Source organism: Phragmites australis, chromosome 1 (genome assembly GCF_958298935.1).
Source record: "Phragmites australis chromosome 1, lpPhrAust1.1, whole genome shotgun sequence".
NCBI classification, from domain to species: Eukaryota; Viridiplantae; Streptophyta; class Magnoliopsida; order Poales; family Poaceae; genus Phragmites; species Phragmites australis.
In genome coordinates this window covers 49,703,877-49,712,959 of record NC_084921.1, presented here as the reverse complement: position 1 = coordinate 49,712,959, position 9,083 = coordinate 49,703,877, and the positions used below count along the sequence as shown (strand labels likewise).

At 43.9% G+C, this 9,083-nt stretch overlaps 1 long non-coding RNA gene across 1 annotated transcript; it reads right to left on the bottom strand.

Moving 5' to 3' along the window:
• Positions 1–4,403: 4,403 nt before the first annotated feature.
• Positions 4,404–4,899, bottom strand: LOC133890501 (uncharacterized). Its single transcript, XR_009904044.1, has 2 exons — positions 4,757–4,899; positions 4,404–4,649 (listed from the first exon to the last, which is right to left on the bottom strand). It is a non-coding gene; the product is annotated as an uncharacterized LOC133890501 (long non-coding RNA).
• Positions 4,900–9,083: the final 4,184 nt, after the last annotated feature.

The following is a 9,083-nucleotide window of genomic DNA, read 5'->3' as shown; positions in this document are numbered from 1 at the left end:
AAAATATCTACAGCTCTAGTTTGTAGAATCAGAATCACAGGACCAAGCTCTCTCCATCTTGGACCTCAGGCTACAAACGGATAGGAATTGCAAGGCTGTAGTCCAGATTATTCTCAAAATTCTCTATATCTTGTCATGTCTAGCGAGACTGCAAGAGCAATCAGCAGCAATCCCCCACCATTAGGATCCTCTGACTTCACCTCTACAAAGTCATAGCGTGATTTTACTATAAGAGTCGTCCAATCTGTGATCAACATCCAATATTGAATCTCAACTTCATTGGAATTTAATGCTTTTTGTTAGTTATATATATATTTTTTGGTAACTAGTTCAATATTTTTCGGTTAGTTATATAATATTTTTCGATCTTCTATATTTCCATAAAATACATGAGTTATAACAAAATCGAATAATCTTCACCGTACATGTTACACGATCAAACGATGCAAGATCAAAAGTTCTCCCCATCCCTAAAGTTCATCAAAATTACCAACTTTGCCATTAACTGAACCAGCGTGGAAAAAAAACACTTATGGGTGCGGGAATTGCGCGGGGGCGATTTTTTCACTCCGCCACCTGCGTGGGATTCGCGTGGGTCTCTGCGTGGTGGGGCGCGAGCGGCGCGCGGCTTCAAGCGGCGCGATATGTAGAGGCGGATGATGGCGGGCCTCAAGTAGCAGGGTCGGGTGGCACTCGGCGCGATCTGCGATAGCGGACGGCAACGAGCCTCAGCGATGGCGCGAAGACGGTGGGCCTTAGTGCGGCGGGGTTGAGCGGCGCTTGGCACATTCTGCGGTAGCAAATGATGGCTGGACTTAGCACAACGAACGGCAGACGGATCCATGAGGCCCATGCGAGCTGACGACTCAAACGTGTTAGATCTTAAAGCTTCACTTAATCAACATAATAGCTAGCCCTAGGATCAAACACCCTAAGTGCGAAAGCGTGAGGTGTTTACCTGAGTTCGGTGACGCCATCTGATGATAGTGAAGTGGTCGCCGGTTTGATGAAGAGGCTTTGGACGATGTAGTCGATCACCAGCACATAGTGGACGAAGAGGCGGCAGTAGCCTTCACCTTGTTTACTGCGTTCTCTTAGGATCGGATTAGAGTTGTGGGGGGAGATCAGCCTAACATGCGAAAATCTAGTCACATGCCCTACGGGACTCCCCCTTGGTTTATATCAAGCGCAGCACAAGGTGGGACCACCACCATTTGTTGGTTGGGGCTCCCGATCAGAGCGCATGGAGGGCAAACGGTCCTCCTTTTATCTCGGTCACGTCAGGGATAAGGCCGAGATCAATTCCAACATTCTCCCCCTTGATCGAAAGGCTAACATCATAAGCCCATTCTTAATGAAATAGCACACCAAGACAAAAGATTACAACGGCTCATAAAATGCCACTGAAACCCAGAACCCATAGTACACTATTTCATCTCGAAATGGAAATTTATTATTCCTAATGGGAGTGGTTGGCATAATGGTCCTCTTATCCAGAATCATAGGCTTTCCAATAACCCCATGCCGGCAACATGATCACGAAAAATATGAGGTGGTAAGCCTTTAGTGAGCGGATCCGCAAGCATTGACTTAGTGCTTATATGCTTGACACTTATAGTTTGATCCTGGATTCTATCTTTCACAACGTGATACTTAATGTCGATGTGTTTGGCAGCACCACTCGACTTGTTGTTACTCGTATAGAAAACTGCGGGTTGATTATCGCAGTATAATGTGAGTGGTTTTACAATACTGTCGACCACTCTTAGTCCCGGGATAAAGTTCTTTAGCCATACAGCCTGCCCGGTAGCCTCATAACATGCCACAAACTCAGCTTGCATCGTTGAAGATGCTGTAAATGTCTGCTTGGAGCTTTTCCACGAGATAGCTCCTCCAGCGAGGGTGAAGATATAACCTGACGTGGATTTCTTAGTGTCTACACACCCCGCAAAGTCTGCATCCGAATAGCCAAAGACTTCAAGGTTATCGGATTCTCTAAATATGAGCATGTAGTTCTTAGTGCCTTGCAAATAGCGAAGGACTTTCTTAACGGCTTTCCAGTGGTCCGGTCCTGGATTTGATTGATATCTGCCAAGCATCCCGGTCACGAAAGCTAAGTCAGGGCGCGTACATACTTGAGCGTACATAATGCTTCCGACAGCTGAAGCATAAGGAACCGTCTTCATTTGATCAATTTCATATTGGTTCCTTGGACATTGATATGTCCCAAACTTATCACCCTTAACAATAGGAGCAGGCGTGGCAGAGCACTTATGCATATTGTATTTCTTTAGTACTCTGTCAATGTATGCCTTTTGAGACAAACCTAATGCTCCTTTGGACCGATCTCGATGAATTTTAATGCCAAGAACATAAGAGGCTTCACCGAGATCCTTCATATCGAAATTAGAGGAAAGAAATCTCTTGATCTCAAACAGCATATCCTTATCACTGCTGGCCAATAAGATGTCATCCACATAAAGAACTAAGATGGTGAATTTTCCCCCTTTAAACTTTATATAAATGCAGTTATCAACTTCATTTTCTTTAAAGCCAAAATTTCTAATGACTTTGTCAAACTTGAGATACCACTGTCTAGACGCTTGTTTTAGACCATAAATTGATTTCTTAAGGCGACATCCCAAATGTTCTTTGTCTTTCATGACAAAACCTTCTGGCTGAGCCATGTAAACATTTTCTTCCAAGTCACCATTAAGGAATGCCGTTTTTACATCCATCTGATGCAGCTCTAAATCATAATGCGCTGTAAGCGCCATAATTATTCTGAAAGAATCTTTACTTGATACAGGAGAGAAAGTTTCATTATAATCGATTCCTTCTCTTTGCGAGAAGCCTTTAGCTACGAGCCTTGCTTTGAACCTTTCGATGTTCCCATTAGAGTCATATTTTGTTTTGTAGACCCATTTACAGCCTACTGTTTTGGCTCCGTCAGGAATTTATACTAGGTCCCACACATCATTATCGCTCATAGATTTTAATTCGTCGTTCATGGCATTAAGCCACTCAGACGAATGCTTACTCATCATGGCTTCTTTATATGAGTTGGGATCTTCTGTCTTCCCTATGTCATTAATATCCTCATTCATATAAACAACATAATCATTCGAGATGGCAGGTCTCCTGTCACGCTGTGATCTCCTGATCGGTTCATTATGCACTGCAGGACAAGGACTAGGTGCTGCAGGGGACTGCTGAGGCTCATCGTTACGTATATCATTAGGAATTTCAGAGACCTCAACAGGGGGTGTACTGACGTTAGTTTCTACTGAAGGTGCAACCACCTGAGGCACAGGGATGTGTGACTCTTGTATCAGTGGAGTAGGAACATAAACCCGTTTTTCTTCAAGATCAACTTCCCTTGTCTCCATATCCCCGTTTTCAAGAAACACAGCGTGTCTTGTTTCTACGAACTTAGTGATCCTATCTGGACAGTAAAAGCGATATCCCTTTGATCTTTCTGGATACCCGATAAAGTGACAACTAACTGTCTTAGGATCTAGTTTCCCAATGTGTGGATTAAAGACTTTAGCTTCAGCTGCACAGCCCCACACACGTAAATACTTTAAAGAGGGTTTTCTTCCAGTCCATAATTCATATGGTGTTTTTGGAACTGATTTACTGGGAACCCGATTAAGAATGTGTGTGGCTGTCTTAAGTGCCTCCATCCACAGTCCAACTGGTAAACTAGAATAGTTGAGCATACTTCGCACCATATACATAAGCGTGCGGTTGCGTCGCTCAGCTACCCCGTTTTGCTGAGGTTCACCAGGTGTAGAATATTGGGCTACTATGCCATTTTTCTGAAGGAATCTGGCAAAAGGACCAGGGATTTGCCCATATGTGGTATGCCTCCCATAATATTCTCCCCCGCGATCCGATCTCACTACTTTAATCTTCATGTTGTGCTGATTTTCTACTTCAGCCTTAAATATCTTAAATTTATCGAGAGATTCAGATCGATCTTTAATAGGGTAGATATAGCCGTAACGGGAGAAATCATCAGTGAAGGTAATGAAAGAATCAAAACCGTCAACTGATATCACAGGAAAAGGACTACATATGTCCGTGTGAATTAATTCTAATAATCCTGTGCTTCGAGTGGCCCCTTTCTTTATTTGCTTAACGTATTTTCCTTTAATGCAATCTATGCAGTGGTCAGAGTCGGAGAAGTCTAAGGGTTGGAGAATCTCTTCCCTAATGAGACGCTCCATTCTCCCCCTCGAAATGTGGCCTAAACGACAATGCCACAGTTTCGAAGAAGTCTCATTAATTGTACTTCTCTTTCTCTTATGGCTTACATCATAGATATTCATCGTCACAGGGGATTCATTAAGAGGAAGCATATAAAGTTTGTCTTGTCGGATGGCAAGACCAATAACATCTGAATTAAATTTAAGAATGCATTTATTGTCTCCGAAATTACAATGAAAACCATCATCATCTAACATCGAAACTGAAATGAGATTCCTCCTCATAGAAGGAACATAAACTACATTATTTAATCTAAGAGTGAAGCCATTATTAAGAACTAATGGAAGGGATCCGATAGCTTCAACTTGAGCTTCCTTCCCATTGGCCACTCTAAGACTTCGCTCCCCCTTTCTTAATGTTCTCGCGGTAAGGAATCCCTGTAAGGAGTTGGTAACGTGCACAGTGGCACCTGAGTCAATCCACCATGAATTAAGGGAAAAATCAGCATAAAGTGATTCATCAATGAATGTTATGAAATCATTACCCTTCTTTGCAAGCCACTTCAGGAAACCAACACAATCCTTTTGGTAGTGGTCCTTCTTGTGGCAGAAGTGGCATCCGTCATCTTTAGATTCTTGAGAGGCAGGAGCAGAAGGAGCAAATGCCTTGGGCGCCCTCTGTGCTGCCTTGTCGTGTTTAGCGACAAAATGCAACTTCTTTTTAGACTTGAAATCCCCTTGGAATTTTCTCTTATTCTTAGGGCTGCTTACTTGATTCACAAAATCTTTATTTTCAGCCCTCACCCTCTCTTCCTCTTGGACGCACATTGCAATCAAGTCGCTCATGCTCCACTTCTCTTTCTGAGTGTTGTAATTTATCTTAAAAGGAGTAAACTCAGGAGAGAGAGATGTCATAATGAAGTGGACAAGGAAACCCTCAGAGATTTCCATATCCATGCCCTTGAGTTTGGCAGCCATATCTGTCATCATCATGATGTGTTCTCTTATGCCACCGGACCCATAATTATACTTAGTGTTGAGGAGCTTCTGAATCAGTGTGCTGGCATAAACCTTGGAGGTGCCTTTAAATTGCTCCTCCACAGATGCCAAGTACGTTTTAGCTTTTTCTGAGTTTGGGATTGCTCCCCTTATAGCATCTGATATTGAGTTCCTCATTATCATAAGAGACATGCGGTTGGACCGCTCCCACTTCTCAGAAAGTGCATCATAAGTTTTCTTTAATTCATCATAATTTTCCACGCCAATGGCGGGAGCTGTGGGAGCGTCAACCCTGAGTGCATAGTCCAGATCTAAAACACCAAGGACAACAGTCACCTTAGCTTTCCAAGCAGGAAAATTATTGCCCGTGAGTTGCTCTATGCCGTCAATAGTGGCGGCAATAGAGGAAGCGTTAAGAGCTGGAGAGAAGAATTGGGCCAGATCAGTAAATTTATCATAAGGAAATAATTTGCACGAAAATAACCCTACGTTGGTTTGATTAAAATCATGCAAAAATAAAACTCCAATCCGCATCACCGTTGGGCAGAAAACGGAAAAGAGTTTAAATTGAACACATAAAGATGGCACATAATTACAATCAACTTTGGTCAGAAAGTAATTATGAACCTATATAAATTGATCGTAAAATTCTCCGGAAAATTTTTCTCGTTGGATCCAATTGAACCAGAGAATTAACAACAATATTTTATGCATTAATCATCATTAATTTTGGGCTAATTTCATTAGATATTCCAGTGCATAAATGAAAAAACGTTAGAAATCACTGGAAATTCCAAATAAATGGAAAAAGCCCAAAACATTAAAAAAAACGGCCCAAGAAAGCTTTTTGGCCCAGCTTGGCCCATCAGCACGGCCTGGCCCATCAGCGCGTGCACGTGCCGGCCTGGCCGAGGGCACGGCCCAGCTTCCGCGCGTGCGCTGGCCCGAGCGAGGGTGCAGCCCAGCCACCGCGAACGGCCCAATCTGCCTTCGCGCGCGTGCCGGCCCGGAGCTTTTCAGCCGTTCATCGCGATCGACGGCAGGCCGACGAAATCGCCCGGTATAAAAACCCCGTCGGCCGAAACCCTAACCCTAATTCATTTTCCTCTCTCTCTCCCCGAAAAATCCGCCCGACCTGGAGCTCGTCGGCGACGGAAAACTTGGCCCGGCCGAGAGAGAGAGAGACGGCGCCGAGCGCGGCCGCCGGTCGCCCGAGAGAGAAGAGGGCAAGGGGCACCTCTGTTAGCCAAACCGCCGGAGCGCGCGTGCGACGGAGATCGCGCGCGCCTCCGTCGGTTGGTTTGCGGTGGAGCCCGGGAGGAGAGGGAGATGAGCGCGCGGCGAGAGGAGATCTCGTCCCACGGAGGAGGCGAGAACGGCCGGATGAACCGCGCGCGCACGAGGAAGATCCCGCCGGAGGAGAACTTCGACGGGCATGAACAGCCGGAGCCGTAAGTCCTCCCCCCCCCCCCTTCTATTGCTTTGAGTTCTGAGTTAATTGGGCTTAGGGTTCGGGATTGAGGGGAAAAATTGGGGTTTAGGGTTCGGATTTGGGGGGGAATTGGGGATTTCTTAGGGTTTTCTTAATCTCCCCAATTCCCCTCCTTCTAATTGCTTAATCCCACTTAATCCGAGCCTAATTGACCGAAACCCGACCCCCATGAACACATAAACACAATATAGAAGCTTAGTTCATGAATGTATAAGCATAAGAGCCGCCTGATTGAATTGACCCGAGCTCGAATTGATTAATTCATGAAAGTGTATACAAGAATTCATCCTAATTTCATTAATCCGAGACATAAACATGAACTTGTGCATTGATCCGAGCCTAAAATTGAACTTAAATCGCATAATTTATCATCAATGTACTTAAACCGATCAAAATTGGAAACAATTGACCGCTAATTGGCGTCAACCGATCGTAATTCAACATGATTAAGACTAATTGGGTTTGATTAGGAACTAGGATGGCTCTGATGCCAAATGTTAGATCTTAAAGCTTCACTTAATCAACATAATAGCTAGCCCTAGGATCAAACACCCTAAGTGCGGAAGCGTGAGGTGTTTACCTGAGTTCGGTGACGCCATCTGATGATAGTGAAGTGGTCACCGGTTTGATGAAGAGGCTTTGGACGATGTAGTCGATCACCAGCACGTAGTGGACGAAGAGGCGGCAGTAGCCTTCACCTTGTTTACTGCGTTCTCTTAGGATCGGATTAGAGTTGTGGGGGGAGATCAGCCTAACATGCGAAAATCTAGTCACATGCCCTACGGGACTCCCCCTTGGTTTATATCAAGCGCAGCACAAGGTGGGACCACCACCATTTGTTGGTTGGGGCTCCCGATCAGAGCGCATGGAGGGCAAACGGTCCTCCTTTTATCTCGGTCACGTCAGGGATAAGGCCGAGATCAATTCCAACAAAACGATGGCTAACACTGTCAGGCGTGAGCTAGTTCACCGTCGGGCGCTGCCGATGGCACGGTTGTTGACCCCATCCCTATGTCTCTACTTCCTCTCCTCATTCCTCAGCCTCGCCACCTCTCGCGTCGGGATGAAGATGTGCTACCATTGGAGGTGGAGGTGAACGCGGAGGTGGAGGACGTGGACGTGGACGTTGAGGACAGCAGCAACATGCGCACCATAGAGATGCGCGGGTACAGCTATAGTTGTAGCAGCGACCTGCATGTCCTCCGGCATAGCCACACTGCCGTTTGTCCAAGGCCCCCATCAGGTACGTGCCGAAAATCCCTCACTAATCTATATGTTGATTTAGCAACACACAATACATGCATGTGCATTGTGGAATTTTGCATTCATGTTTGTGTACCTCCAAATTTAGTTATTTTTCCATGTTAAAGAATCTGATGTGTTGAAAGATGCAGCGTGTCTTTTTTTAATCATGTCCATGACTAACTCTTTAGCTCAGAATGTATTGTATACATAGGAAAATTTAGACAGATTTTGTATTTAGTTCTCCTTGTGCATGACATTCTTACTGCTAGAGTAAGTATAACATTACTTACCCTTTTTAATTTAGTACATGGCAAACGAAAAGTTGAGGCATGTGAAAGAACTAAGCTTTAGAAACTATAAATGCCATACACAATTTGTATTGATTCTCTTGGTTAATTTGTGTGTCAATGTCATATTATGTGACGACTAATGATTTTGGATCTTTTTTTAGCATGATATCACCCTTTTATCTAGTCAAAAAAATCTCCAACAAGCATTGTCCTCCTTTATGCTAGTCAGAGTGACTGGAATTGATATCCTGAGCATCAACCGATTGATCAATTTATGGTTGGAAATCAGCAACATAAGGAGCTTTCCATGGGTTACATTCATTTTGGAATGTTATATATTGTGTCATGTATGCATGTCTTCATTGACCCTAGTCTCTCCTAAGCATGTCCTCAGGATCTGCTTGATATAATACCTACATGGAGTGTTACTACTTCGAGGAAGGGTAGACGCCATCTGCCGCCAAACAGGCTAGTCACTCGCCGTCTGTGCAGTACAATACCTTGCATTGTGTGCAGGTGAGTGACATGTACAACTTATGATTATGATTTATTTGGTATATGAGTCATTTTATTTATATTTTATCGTAGCTACTTGTTGTATGTAAATACTGAAATAGTGGCTCATGTGCTCTCCAAAAATTATAAATGTCATGTTCAGTTTGTACTGCTTCTCTTGGTATTGCAATCTTGTCAGTACATTAACTATAGTGAAAGATGAAGGCTATTGTTTGCATGACCTGTATAAAGCATTGAATTTTCTTATTTATACATATGTGAAATGATTTCATATTTCTATTTCTCAGATTTACCAATGAGACTATGAAAGTGCCTCTTTGAATTTTTTTT